Genomic DNA, 15,110 nt, shown 5'->3' on the forward strand with positions numbered 1-15,110 from the left:
AAGAATAATCTCCTACTAACTCGGTTAATTCTCCTACTTACCTCAAGAAGACAGCCCCAGTTTGGTGCCAATATATCCTTCACACCACTTCAGGACTTGCTAAATCTCTCATTTCACAAAGAAAGCCAGCCTCAGGCCCAAAGTCTACTGGAATTTAACAGCATTGTTTGTTCTCATGATGTTGGTTTTCAGTGTTACTGTATTTGATATCGAGTAACATTTTACTGGTCTTTCATTTGCAGTGGTAATAGAACATTTCCTTTTAGGGAAAAGTTATTTAAGATTTTTTAAATTAGTTGCTTTTTAAAGATAAAAAGCAGAATTAGTGAATGTGACAAACAAATGATGGAAGTTTGGAGACGACTAATATGGCATAATAAGTAGCAAGATGGAAAGATGGCTTGGACTCAGGCCAGAAAAGCCTCGATATAGAAACTCCCTGGATTCAGTTCCAGCCTTTGATTTCAGTTCCACTGGGAAATTCTCAGTATCTCCGCTTCCATTATATACAGGCATTGCTGAGGTCATGTGTGTAAAATCTCTTCTGGGCCTAGAATTTTTCAAAAACGTATCTAAATGTTTTCATATAAATGTGAAAGGAACATTATCTAAATGAGAGATGGAGAAAAACATAATAGGTCACCAAGCCCTAACCCTCACTGATTTAACATAGGAGATAAAAACATAAAATACTTCACCAGCAGCAAAAGGATATTGCTTTCATTAGATCACTCAGGACTTCACACCATATACTTAAGTATGATTTAGCATAATATTGATACTTGTTTATATTTGCCACCTACCTATTTCCCAGTGATGTTATAAGGATTAGTGATATAATATTTCTTAAGCCTTTTCGGCTCTTAAAAGAAAATATGCACTATAAAATCAAGGTAATAGTAATAATAGTCATCATCATAATAGCAATAACTGCTCATGCATTTTCAAACGTGGGCTCTGTGTTGATGGAAAGGGAAATTAGGCTGTGAGCTAAAAATGCATGCCTATCAGCTGGTTGGAACACAAAGACTTGGGATTGGAGAACAGTGATGCTACCTACAATTTATCAAGGTCTGGAGTGGGATGTGAGATTCTGCATTTTAGCCACTCCTGCATTGCTGGTGCTGCTGGTCTGAGGCCACACTGTGAGTAGTAAGGCCTTAAACCACACCGCTCTTTCAGGGTCAGATCTGAAATCTATGCCCTTGACTGTCAGCAGATTTAAGGAAGCATGTCTAAACACATCTGGGCAAATCTGTCACCAATGTTGAGGTCACCCCCCATGTTTGCCCCATTTTGTGCCTAACAGTCTATCTCCATTGTTCAGTTCACCAACTACATGAAAACTTTCTCTCATTTTTTCCTCTTATTCCCAAGCCAGGCGTGAACTTTTTAAGAACAGAAACCCATCATTTATTCTAAAACTGATCATAAGGTTTAAATGAAGATTTATGTTCAAAAATGTTGATTTCAGAACTCTTTAGGATGTCAAAATGTAGGAAAATATGGTTTCATGTAAAATATTTGATAATGTCAGAGATGTTCATATTATGGCATCAAGTTTAAAAGCAGAATATAAAACTACACACGGTATCATTTAAATTTAAATATAGGTTGAGAGAAATACAGAAAGTAATATGTATAATTAATAAATTATCATCTTCTCTTTTTTTTCCTGCTGAGTAATCATTAGCAAGAGGACCCTCCCCTTTCACTGAAGAATAGCAAGGTCTGTGAGGTTGGACACTCTTGTTCCAAAAAGGAGTTAACATCTTTGGTATTTCAGTCACACAGCAAAAGTGAGCCAGGTGGACCTCTGTGGAAGGATATGACTAAAGGTGTAAAAGAGACTCAGGGGAGAGTTAGATTTTTTAAGACCGGAACGGGAAGAGTCAAGCCTTGGGTTTCTGCTCCCTGGCTCTCTTCAATGTGCCCAATGGGATGGCATGGGTCCTGGAGATATGGGATCTCAACAGTCCCTTGTGAGCCCTGACACCGAGAAGCCTCCACCACTGAATGGTCTACGAGGGCTGGGACCCCAATGGACTGAATTTTCTCCTAATTTTCCCAGACTATGCACACTCTCAGGGTTTTCTACAACCTCAAGGGAGTCGTTAACCAACCTAAGACCAGGTAAATTAGGGGCTAAGTCTTTTTTAATGGGATTGAAAAAAAAAATCTAATGTTATTTTTTCTTGCATTAAAATATTATAGGAAAGTACATACTGACATATACATATACATGTACCTATGCATATAAGTGAAACATTGGAAGGAAAGACTACAAAATGTTAATGGTAAGTTGGTTTACAGGTGATTTCCTTTTCTTCCTTACACATTTCCATATTTTTCAAAAATTCTGAAAAACACCTAAGTTGCTTTTATAATTAGGAAAAGAAAACACACACACACACACACACACACACACACACACACAAAAGGTCATTCTTTAAAATCAAGGCACATATTTTATTCACCTTTTTTGTATGCAGCACTAACACCGTTCTGGTATACAGAGCAGGCATTCAAATAAATGATAACTAAATTAAATAAAATAAACACTTCAAAGCCCATGCCATAATGGTAAGTTAAAGCAATCACCCTGGTATACAAGAAACAGTCCATGCATGTAGGAAAGAAAGTAAGTTATTCTGAGATAGCTATTCTGAGAATATCATTTTATATAAGACTATCAAAAATTATCATAAGGGAAGTATCATGCAAGCATTAAACCCAGGCAATCTGGGCTCAGGGGCAGTGTCCTTGATTTGGAGGCAGAGGCTTTGTTTAGGTCCCCATGTTACCCACTAAGTATATCCCTTAGTAAATCTCTGACCTTTCCAAACCTCCAATAGCTCATCTGTAAATACAAGTTCTACCAACGTTTAAACACGGCATTAAGATCAAATGGAAGGTAGAATGTGAAAGCAATTTTGAAACTATGATGTACTACACCAGACTATTTTTATTACTAGCACATGTATCTGACAGAATGAAAAAGAAAGACTAAGAATACAGCCAATTCTTTAAAATCACTTATCAAGTAAAAAAAAAAAAAAAAGAACTAGATATCTGTATCAAGCTCCTGCCTCTGTCCAGTCAGTGACCTAAGTCATTCTTAACAGGATCACAAACTAATGTGACAAAAACAAATTTAGATAGAGGAATGAAGGTTGGTTAGTGGCTTCCTAGACTTTACCATGTGGTTGACTCACATATTCGTTCTTTCGACAATATTTATTGTGCCAGACACTCTTCTAGAGGCTAGACATTCAAAAGCGAGCCAGGTAAGTGTCTCTGCCTTAGTACAACTTTCTGCTAGCCAGCAAGAGATCACCAACCAATGAGTAAACAGATAAGAGAATCCAAGATTTGGATAAGTGCTGTGAAGTAAATAAGCAGGATTGTGGTCACCAGCTTCCAAGATGGCCCCCACTGAATCCCTCCTTTTGATATTTAAACCCTGTGCAGTCCCCTCTCAAATTTGACAGAGTTGGTCTAACCAATAGAATACAAAAGAAGTAATGATATGTCACTTTCAAGGGTTATAATAGACAGTGTGGTTTCTATTTGGTCACCTCATGCTCTCACGCTCTCACAGGGGGAAAGCCAACTGCCATTTACTGAAAACACTCAGAAAGCCTACGGCAAGTAGACTTGTCCATGACAAACAGCCAGCGAAGAACCCAGGCCCACCAACAGCAGTGTGAAGAGTCTTAGAAGTGGCTCTTTCAGCCCTTCAGATGACTCAGCCCCAGCCAACAAGCTAACTGCATCTTCTGGAAAGATCCTGAGCCTGACTACCAGCTCCCAGATTCTTGACACATGGAAAAACTAAGATTGCCAATAAGTCTAACTGTTTTAAGCTGTTGATTGCAGGGGAAATTCGTTACACAGCAATAGGTGACAATACAAGAATGCTGAAATAAACTGATCCCCGGGTTGCAAAGACCAACTTGAGAAGATTATATTTGCTCTGAGATCTAAAGAATAAGGATGAGCTCTTCAAAAACAAACAAGCAAAACCCAGCTAAGTCAAAGGACCAGCCAGCAGAAATGGGAAAGGGCTGGAAACATTTCAGAAGCAAACTCTTCTCCCCAGTCTGAGTTGGCACTGATTAGACAAGTCTCCACTCAGCCCCTCTATGTCCCCTATTGTGGGCAATTTCCATTTCCCACCGCCTTACCTACCACACTTAAACTTTCTAGTGCTTCTTAGTGGAACTACCCACACTGGGGGCAATTCTCCACAGTGGAGAATTTGCAACGCTGGCCCTTCCACTAAATTCTCAAAGAATCTCCACTGGCAATCTCATGTGACAACCCTAAATTACCCCCCTTCCTCACTTTCCAAAATAGCCCCCCAAAGAAAAGTATTGTCCCCAGTTTAGAACTATGCAGTCTAACCTAAGGAGACCCAGAGTATAGAAACTAAGAACATTCTTAGGCCCTAAAGGTTCTTAGATATGAAACTTAGCTCCATCACTTACCAGAAAACATCTCTCTATACCTCATTTGTTCATGTGGTAAATAAACTGTCCAGTGGTCGGCAGCCGCAGCGGATTGTGCGGACATGGCCAAGATTAAGGCTCGAGACCTTCCCGGTAAGTAGGAGGAGCTGCTTAATCAGCAGGAGGACCGGAAGGTGGAGCTGGCCCAGCCCCTCGACGTCCAAGCTCTGAGACATCCCACAGCCCCTGTCCTTACCGGCATCGACCAGACGCAGAAGGAGAACCTCCAGAACTTCCACAAGGGTCAGAAGTACAACCCCTGGACCCGCGGCCCAGAAAGCCCCGTGCCGGGGGCCCCCAGCTGAACAAGCCCACGGAGAACCCGCAGACCAAGCCGCGGGAGCCGAGGCAGCGGCGGTGCACGGTCAGAGCCCGAGCACCGGCGTCAGTGAGACACAAACAAACTGGCAAAAAAGAACAAACGAAAAGAAAGGAAAGGGAAAGGAAAAGGAGAAAAGAGAAAGGAGGGAAGGGGAGGAAGGAGAGAAGAGTGAAGAGAGAAAAGAGGGAGGGAAGGAAGAAAGAAATGAAAGAGACGAAACTGTCCAAAGATTAAAGGAAGTAACATGTAAAATAGCAAGGGCCTGGCACACAGGGGCTAGTATTAAATTATTTCTCCTCTTTGTCCAGCCAAAGCCCTCTTACTCTTTCCAAGCAAACTGAGGCCAGGTCTCTTCCAAGAAGCCCCGGTGGCCCCCCCGCTTCTCTGAATCTATAATGGATGTGTTATGGGGGCAGACAGCACAGGAGGGCAACTGCTCCCTGTGGAAACTGCGCAGGTATCCAGGACAATTTTTTTTATTAAGATATTAATTGTTGGGGAGCCTGGGTGGGTCAGTGGATTAAAGCCTCTGCCTTCAGCCCAGGTCATGACCCCAGGGTCCTGAGATTGAGCCCCAAGTTGGGTTCAAGGCTCCGTAGGGAGCCTGCTTCCCTTCCTCTCTCTCTGCCTGCCTCTCTGCCTGCTTGTGATCTCTGTCTGTCAAATAAATAAATGAAATCTTTAAAAAAAAAAAAAGATTTTAATTGTTTACTTGAGAGAGAGCAAGAGAAAACACAAGTAGGCTAAAGGGCAGAGGGAGAAGCAGACTCCCTGCTGAGTGGGGACCCCGATGTGCGACTCTGTGATCCCACAGGAGTCCGGGATCATGACCCCAGCGGCCCGAAGATGCCCAACCAACTGAGCCACTGAGGCGCCCTCCAGGACAATTTCTTAAGCTGCATGGCAGTCTTCCTTTTCTTCTCCACCACAGACCACAGTGATGGGAAGGTCTGCTTACCTTTCTGCCCTTCTATACCACCCTTTTGAGTCCCCCGCCCCATCAGTGTTGGCTGTGGAGTTGGACAGTCTCTGCAGTACCCACCCCTTTCTTTTTGGCCCAAAATAAAACACGGGGGCCTTTACAAGTCAAATGTCAGCTCCCTAGGTGTCCCCATAAAACCTCTGGCACCAAGGAGGCAAAGATGGTGGCACAGGCTTAGCATCAATTTAAAAAATTCTCAAGCATGATTTAACATCACCACAGGATCTCAGGACTCTCAAAAGAACTCTATTTCCCAAATCTCCCTTTGCTTGGATTGCCTGCTTTCAGGGACGTCTCTCGGCCTCTGTTGTCTTGCCTCTTTCGGTCACTCTCCTCTCTCCAGCCCATATCCACACCAAAGTGAGATGCGGCCCCCCTTCCTCCTCCCTCTCCCACAAATCAGGTGTAAGGCAGCGTTCTGGGAGTGACAGGGGAATTCTGGTACAACCAGCACAGCAAACAGCTGAACGCTTACTCTTACAATTCCCATTACCAACAGTCCGCCAGCTCCAATCTCCTGAAATTTGTTTTCCTCACCCAAGCAATACACATAATCACCATGGGGAAGGCAGGGCAGGGAAAGCTTTAAAAAAAAAAAAAAACAGAAAGTTTATAGGGTAAGAAATTTTTCTAAATCTCTTAGCACAGATCTTAGACCTTTCATTCAGACTCTCTCAAAGAGCATCAAAGCTGTGAGTCCAAGATTTACTTTTTTTTCATTGCTGCTGCTGTTGTTTCTCTAAAGGATTGCCTCTTCTCACAACTACCTTCCTTACACTGGATTGAACCCTTAATTTTTTAAAGAGCCCTCCCCACCTTAAAGAGAAGATAAAAATCAGAGATGTGAGCTGCTGTCTTTGTAAATGCCTACCTTCCTCCAGCGGTTGGTGGTTGGCATTTCCAAGCATCTCCAAGGGTTCCCAAATTCTCACTCACCCTAGGTGACTCCTTTGGCATAGCTTTCCTTTCCCTACTAGATTAGAAATTCTTTGGGGCATAGACTCAGGGATTCCACTTTTTGTCTCTGTGCCCCCAATACCTGGTTCCAGTCATACCAGAAGGCCTTAATGTCTTTATTGATGATTGATTCTTGAAACCACACCCACTGATCAATCAGTTTTTGCTTTCTTCATAATTGACCTCGCCCACATGCACTCATGGCAAAGGCACCATATGTTAGTTCTTATGTTGGACTAAATAAAGAAAAGAAATTTGGAAAGAGCTTCACACATCATCTGGGTAATTATCCTGTATTTATAATAGAGCAGCTTAATGTCCCTGCATTAATAAATGACTCAAATGCTGTTACAAGGGCTGAGCGTGATTATCTGAGCTTATTACTTAACCCACTCAATTAAAAAAAAAAAAAATCTTGTGATCTGATGTGGCAGAATAGAACTTAAATGTTCTTCAGCTCCAGCAAGGAACAAAGCTATTTACTGATACGGGGGTGGGACACGATCAGCTGGTGGATTCTAGACTACACTGCCACAAGAGCCCTACAGAAAGGGGGGTTTTGTGGTCTGCCTGGCCCCCTGCCTGGCTTCCTTGCTAACATTCAAACCTAAGCCCACTTAAGCCTTTACTTTAAAATCTGGCCCTACTCCAGCCTTGGGCACCAAACTTGTCCACTTGCCCTATATTGAGGATGACAAGGAGCCTTAAGCTACTAGCCTGGGCAGTGGATAGGGCTTTATACTGGTTTCCAGGTTCACTCTGGCATCGGCACCGTAGTTCCCAGATAAAGAGATTTCTGCTTTGTAAATGGCAGTATTTTGCCCTACAAATAAGTCCCAGGCACCCAAGCCCACTGGCAGAAGTAGAACCGCTACCTCTAAACGCCAGGGTTCTTGTGGCCTGACAGCTGGATCCTCCTATGGGATCCACTACATTACACAACTGTGCATGGGCAACCCCACGTGAGCAACTCCATGGCAAATAATTTGCCTTCCTGGAATCCTAGAATTCACTTCCCCATCCCTGCTTGGGTTTGATAAATCTGAAATTCCATCTGAGCTTTTTAGGGATACTTTGCATATCACCTCCTACCTCTACAGTCTTCCTAATGTGGACCCCAAGTTCTCAATTCTTACATCAGTGCTTCCCAACCATATACACATCGTGACACACATAAAACATAAGATTAGCTCCTTTTTTTGAAATACGGTTGACAGAAAACATTAAATTAGTTTCAGGTGTACAACATAATGATTCAATATTTATATATATTATGAAATGATCACCACAATGAGTCTAATTACAATCCGTCACTCCATAGAGTTATAATTTTTTTCTTGTGATGAGAAATTTTAAGATCTACTCCCTTAGCAACATTCAACTATATGATACAGTATTACTAATTATAGTCACCATGATGTATATACAAAATTTGTTCTTATATTGTACAAATGTTCCCAGTCACAGGTGACTGGGACCTTCTTGAGCTACATTCCAGCTGAGGACTCCACTGTTTGGTCACACTGGTGATAAGTAATTCATGCCTGCTTGCATGATCTCTAGCCTGTGTCCACTACTGTGAGGGTTTATTCTGGGGTCAGTCTGGATTTTTCAGGTCTTCCTGTTGTTAGCCCTGATTTTCTGGGCAAAGCAATAATGTTTCCATTTTTTACACCAACTCAAAGATGTGAGGGACACAAGTACAGAAAACTTGAATCTTCTTCAAAGCCAAGATGCCCAGTCAAAAAGCCTTCTGATTCAGGGCACCTCGGTGGCTCAGTTGGTTGAGCAACTGCCTTCGGCTCAGGTCATGATCCCGGACTTCCAGGATCGAGTCCTGCATTGGGCTCTCAGCTCCTTGGGGAGTCTGCTTCTCCCTCTGACCTTCTCCTCTCTCATGCTCTCACTCATTCTCCCTCAAATAAATAAATAAAATCTTTTAAAAAAAAAATAGCCTTCTGATTCAAAAGAATGAGAACCTCAGAGCAAAGACAAAAGACTTGAAAAAGAGGCCTTCTCTCTTTTCCTACCTTCAATTACCCCATTTGCCACACACATTTAGTGTTATGCACTATCTGCCTTAAATCATAGCTCCCAAACATTTGGATTATATATGATTATTAAATATGACTATTATTTGGATTATATAATATATATAATAATCCAAACATTACTTCATGCCAGGCAATGTGATAAGCTCTTCCCAGGCATCACCGCATTGATTTCTCACACCATCTTCAAGGCAGAAATTGTTATTCCTGGTTCAAAGGTGAGCAGCTTGAGGCTGAGGGTTAAGTAACCACCTCAGGAAGGGATGACCGGAGTTTGAACTCAAATCTGTCTGACTCCAAAAGTCACATAATACATGGGCACCGTGCTTGGCCAGTAATAGCACCATAGGTATAAAAGGTATTCCACAGACTGTTTTTAAGAAATGTCATATTCTTTATTTTCTTTTAGCCAAATTAAATCTGGCTTCAAGTCCCTATTACAAAGCAGAGATTTAGTCTCAGTCATTACAGAATGTCCTCTCTGTTGGGACACAATTTTCCATGGGTCTTTAATGTTTCTGCACATCTAATGAGCAGTGGACTGACTTCCCTTTGTTCCAAATCATCTTTTCAAAGATGTTTTATATAGCAAACAATATTGGAAGACATACGTGGTATCTCCAGAGCAAAGGGCACATACCTTCCTGCCCGTGACACAGGACTGGTATTCCCCAAGCTCAAGGTTCCTCTTCCCACAACACAAGCAACCACATGGGCAGGTATCACCCAGCTTCCATCCCAGCACCCTGTGGGCACTGCAGCTCCAAGAGGCGACACAAAAATGCTGGTGCTCCGGCTGCTAGGACTACTGTGAGGACTGCTGCTTCATGGGCGACCTCTAAGTCCATGTTCTGCCAGCACCCATGAAACAGTAGTATGTCAGCACCTTGCAAGTGGGTCACGCTCTCTGACCTTTCCCCATTCTTGACATCTTCCCCACTCCAAAATTTCACAGAAACGTGAGAGGCACCTATGTGCCCAGAAAACAAAGTCAGACCTCCAGTCTCCCATCCGTATGGGTACAGCTGCTGCTTTAGGGCCCAGGCTCACTTTGTCCCAATAGGGACAATGACTTCAAGGGTCCTATGTAGAAACAGACATGGAATCCTTGGCTTGACTAGCAAACCCTGCGCCGAGGGTCCAGTCTTCTATACTGCCATTCCCTCCAAGGCCCGGGGCGAGAGAACAGAGTCCAAGAATCCGCTATGCCAAGATCCTGCCAGGTCTAGAAGATCCCTCCTCTCTCCTGCTCTTTCTTCTCTTACCTCTCTACTCTCTCTCTCTCTCTCTCTACTTTTCCTCTCTCTCTCTCTCTTTCTGTCCTGATCTCCAGGACACTTGAGTATAATCAGTTTAGGCTTTAGGTTTTCACCAAAGACAAGAAGTGAAGTTAACCTCCCAGCTCCAACGTCCCCTGGGATAAGTGACCCAAGGAATGACCACCTCCTGGTCAGGCACAGGAGAAGCAAAACACAGGCCGTATCTCAAGAAATGATCCTGCCACAACAGCATCCCCTCAATGTGGTACAATTTGGCTCTGTTATCTTTTTCTAGCAGTAGCATCTCTTTACCCCATTTTTGTATCTTTGGTTTTAGGCATAGGTAGGAAATATCTCTCTTGGTCTCCCTCTCTCAATTACATCAAACTAGTGAAAAGCAAACTATCTTAGCTTGCTTTCTTCTGGTCCATCAAATTAAGAAAGACATTATCTGATGTATCACCACACACACACATACACACACACACAAAAACACAAAGTAATCATGGTGACAACAATGATGGCAACAAAACCACCGTCTTCTACCTATATTCTTCCTGCGTGGCTAACCCCAACAAAGAGGTTTGGGGAAAATGAGCTGAACAAAGTACATCAAATTCAGCTTTAAAAGGATTCTTGGCAGTCTCGGTTTTGCCTTATTTGCAACCAATTAGGTCAACGTTGATATCCTTTTAACCACTGATTTTACTGAAATATTTATGATATTAACATAACTGCACTGGCAAGATTTCCTACAGGTGCCAACTCTTCTGTTCTCTGAGTTCTAAATAAATCCTCAATTCTCTTAGTCCCCAAACAGCCCTGGGTATGTGGGAGCAATCGGCTTTAATGACACAGTCTACATCTACCTCTCTTGCAAGGCACGGACAGTGCGTACACCCTTGGGGTTATAAGCTTGTCTAGTTATGAAGAAATGTGGCCCTAGTTATATTTTCAGGGATCCCACATAAATAATTCTTGCTGCAAAAGAAGCAATTGAATCCTCCCTCTCATGTTTTCTCCCCCCTTGCAATTTTAAGGTTGTAAACTCCCTCTTGCGTGAGGACGGGGTCTTAGCCTGTCTCGTTCCTGCTCTAGCTCCTAAGCCTAGAAGAGTGCTTTGCCTGAAAAATGTTTAATAAATATTTGTTGACTAAATGAGGGATCACATGGACAGATGAACAGACTTTATTAAGAACTAGAAGATTAAAATATCTTTAAATTCATACCCCAAAGTTAAAATGCTACTGTTTTTAGGCATCTGTGGAATCAGTTCTTAAATAAAACTGTTCCCTGTAAGTTTGGCACTTGAAGAGGATCAGGAGAAAATATTTCCTCTGCTTACTAATAAAAGAAAAGTAACCACCACCTGACCCCTGTAAATATTGGGGGCAGGGGCTTCCTTTCGAGTTTTTAGTTAGTGCTACTACGCAGTGTTTCTTAGCTGGCATGCTATTGGCATTTTTTTATGGGATTGTTCAACATAGTGCAGGAAACGTCCATCCTTTCTGTCTGGCAGTAAGCGTCAGAGGAAAGGATAGTGCGGGATGGTAGGTACTCACTGGGCAAAGAAAGATGAGAAGAGTGCCCCACGTAGAGGCAGTATGCAGAGGGGTCAAGAGGGACAGACTCTATTCCTTCTCTTTTACAGCTTTGTCAAAGTCAAGTTTCAGATTCAGAGTCAAGTTCAAAGTCCAGCTGCATAGGTCAGAACACAGGGCACACCATTTCCACTCTGCATGACTTTGGGCAAGTCACAAATCTGCCTCAGATCTGACTTCTACAAAATGGCAATAAGGATCTTACTCCATGGCAGATTTACTATTAGGATGCACTAGGATAATCTGCTTAAAGTGCCTAGCACAAAGTCAGGCCCATAGGAAGTGCCCCGTAAATATTACTTCTTATCAGCTCTTATCCTCATCATCATCATTATTATTCAACAAACATTTGTGGGCCTGGCGACCACATGCAGGATACAAACAGGAGCAATGCAGTGTTGGCACTAGGAAGGCAGGAGACAGACGAGAGCAAAAGAGGGCAATGCACACAAAGGAAACACTCAATAAATAAAAGATGGTCTGGGTTGCCGTCGTTGTTGTTAGAAGTAATAGTAGTAATACACACGCACAATCCCGTATCGCTAGTGCTGTGATGCAATCATTCACTGTCTGCCTTCCGTCTCGCTTCCATCCTCCACCAGTGAGACCTTCCTTCTCCTCTAAGCCACGCCCAGTGCTGCCAGCATCGAAGGCCTCACTGCAGCCCCACGTCCTCCATAAAACTCCCTTCTATGCCAAACCTCCTTTTCCTCCCTCTTGCCGCTCTGATTTAGTACTTAATGAGAGTGTCTTGTCTTGTTCACTGCTTTTTCACAACTGGGACTAGAAAAATAGATAGGCATTTAAGTGGTGTGCTCTACAGTCTTAAAATAAGGGAAATAACAGCCCCGTGAGCCCATTCCAAGTAATCAAAGAAATAGGTTTGTCATGAAAAATTCATATGTCAAAATTGACCAACAAATCATGCGGCATCTTGGAGTCATTTTATCATAGTTAACTTTCCGTGCTACTTGTTAAAAAGAGATTTCTCCACCCCTACTCCCAGCCAGACCTAGTGAGTCAGAATGCCCACGAGTGAAACAGGGGAATCTGTTTTTAACTTGCTCCCCAAGTGGCCATTGTTAAAGGTCAGTTTGGGAACTCCTGACTTGCTCCAGTGACTGCTGTCCTGAGCCCAACATCCCCAAAACTAAGTCGTGTGCAGTAACTTTACCATTCCCATGGCTTCCCTGGACGAGAGACTGGGTGAAGGAGAAGGAAGGATGGCTTGTCTCTGCTCCTCTGTGCTTGGGAAAACCTCAAGGTGCAGCCAGGGGCAGGCTCAACTGCCCGTGCATTCCAAAGGGGACCAGGTGGACGCTGCATGGCCTTTCCTGACCAAGCTTCAGAATCACACCGCATTCCTTCTGCTGCATTCCATGGGTCCAAGCAGTCTAAGACCCACCCAAATGCAGATGGGACAGGCATGACCCTGCCTGTCAGTGAGAGGACTATCAAAGAATTTTAAACCGCCCCAGGTCTTGTGTCAGTCTTCAATGGGCACCCACAAACTTTCCTTTTCTCTAGACATTGTTCACAGCAGCAAGGTTTTGACCAATACCAGAGCAAGGCGATGGGGTGCTGGTTTCTTGGAACTCATCGATAGTCCCAGATGATGCTCAAATCTGCTTATGAGAATATTCTGCTTTGTAAAGTTGGTTCTTAATACCTTCAATTCCGAAGCAACCCTTGTTAATCCTGTCTTTAAATTCATTGCCACTAATCCATACTCTCTTTGGACCTCTTCAGAGAGGTTTAGAAACATTAACAATGTTTTAACTCATCTTTCTGGTTCATATAAAACTGAGGATTAAAATCCTTGTAGTACACAGGTTATAAATTATGCCCCCCCCTTAATATTTCCTATATTCAGTCTTATACAAAATATTGTGACCCAAAGTCTGGAAGAGATTAAAGGATGAATTTTCATTCTAATTCATCTTGCACACAGACAATTCTTTTGGCTGGTGTCTGTGTTGTTTATACATTTGACCATGTTTTATTCATGTTTTATTCAGTATATAACTGTCCATGCTTATGTCACACAGTCTATTCAAAAGCCTGAACATTACAAATATGCATATAATTTTTTACTCCTTGGGATTACATAGAAAATAGATGTGTCAGGTTTTTGTGTATTTTAATATGACACTAAAACAGTCGAGTCCATAAGTTCAAAATTTAAACCACATTAATCACGTTGTTACAGTAAAATGCACAGATGCAGAATAATAGCAGCCTGTGTACTGCTCTAGCAAGTTCTGTTACAAATGTGTGTATTTTTCCCCCAAAGCCATCTTCAATTTCTTCCTTCCATGTAAAATTGGTTTTGAGGAAGAAAAAAAAAAAAAAGGACTCCAATCCACATTTTGGCATTTTTAAGGAATCACACTATCTAATGCAAGATATTTTTTCACAGAAGTAATTATATTCAGAGACAAAGATTTTCTGGACATGTGAAATTTTCAATTCATCTCAGTGGCTGTAGAACTAACCAGTGCAGTGTCGCTAATCTAACCACACCGGCCCAATCACACGGTAATACGCCTTCCATACAACTCCTATAATTTGATATTGCTGCCTGTTCTAAATTACCACGGAGTTTTAAAGAATACTGTCTATTTGTTTTTGAATACACAGTGTATTTTGTTCTAATTACATTCTGATCACATTTCACAGAGAAAAATACATCTGGCCTATCAATGGCATAAAATGGGTCTTTCCTCAGGGGTGTGTGAAGTGTATATAAATCTCAGCTCCTGCTTGAGATTTGCAGAGATGCTAATACACAGGTCACTTGTGCGCTGATTTTTCTTTGTGATTGGGGAGCAATGCTTGCAAGCTCTCTGCGGTGTAATGAGATCATGGGTAGTTTGGCTTACAAGCATAAAGATTTAACTCTTTTGCAAGTAGTCCCTCTGCCCCAGTACATTAGGTTCCTGCATTGCTTTAATGTACCAGCCTCCCATCTACATTTGTTTGGGGGAAAAAATAAGAGCAGTATCTCCTTTAGTTTACATAGCCTAAGAAAAAATTCATATATAGGCATACAGTTTGTGCTACATAGATGATATTAAATAAATACATTATAGTGGCTTTCATTTTTAATAGCTCAATATTTTTCCTTTGATTGCCTTCACCAATAAAAGTGTAGTCTGTAGAAAAGTACCCTTCTGGATAATCCATTGTCTCATTTTAACTCATTTTTATCAAGGAATTCCCCCTGCAGCAATCTCCACTGCCAGCCATTAGCTGTGCACATCTGCCCGCAGTAATGACCGCTCCTGTGTACATACGTACCTGACTGCCATCTAATTTAGACCTCACCCCCAGGACACTAATGCAATGTCTCCAGGGCCAGCTAAATTCTAGACTATTGGTGCGTTACAGTTATCACTTCATTTGGTCTTTGATAGTGAGTTAAGAG

This window comes from Mustela erminea, chromosome 16 (assembly GCF_009829155.1).
Source record: "Mustela erminea isolate mMusErm1 chromosome 16, mMusErm1.Pri, whole genome shotgun sequence".
NCBI classification, from domain to species: domain Eukaryota; kingdom Metazoa; phylum Chordata; class Mammalia; order Carnivora; family Mustelidae; genus Mustela; species Mustela erminea.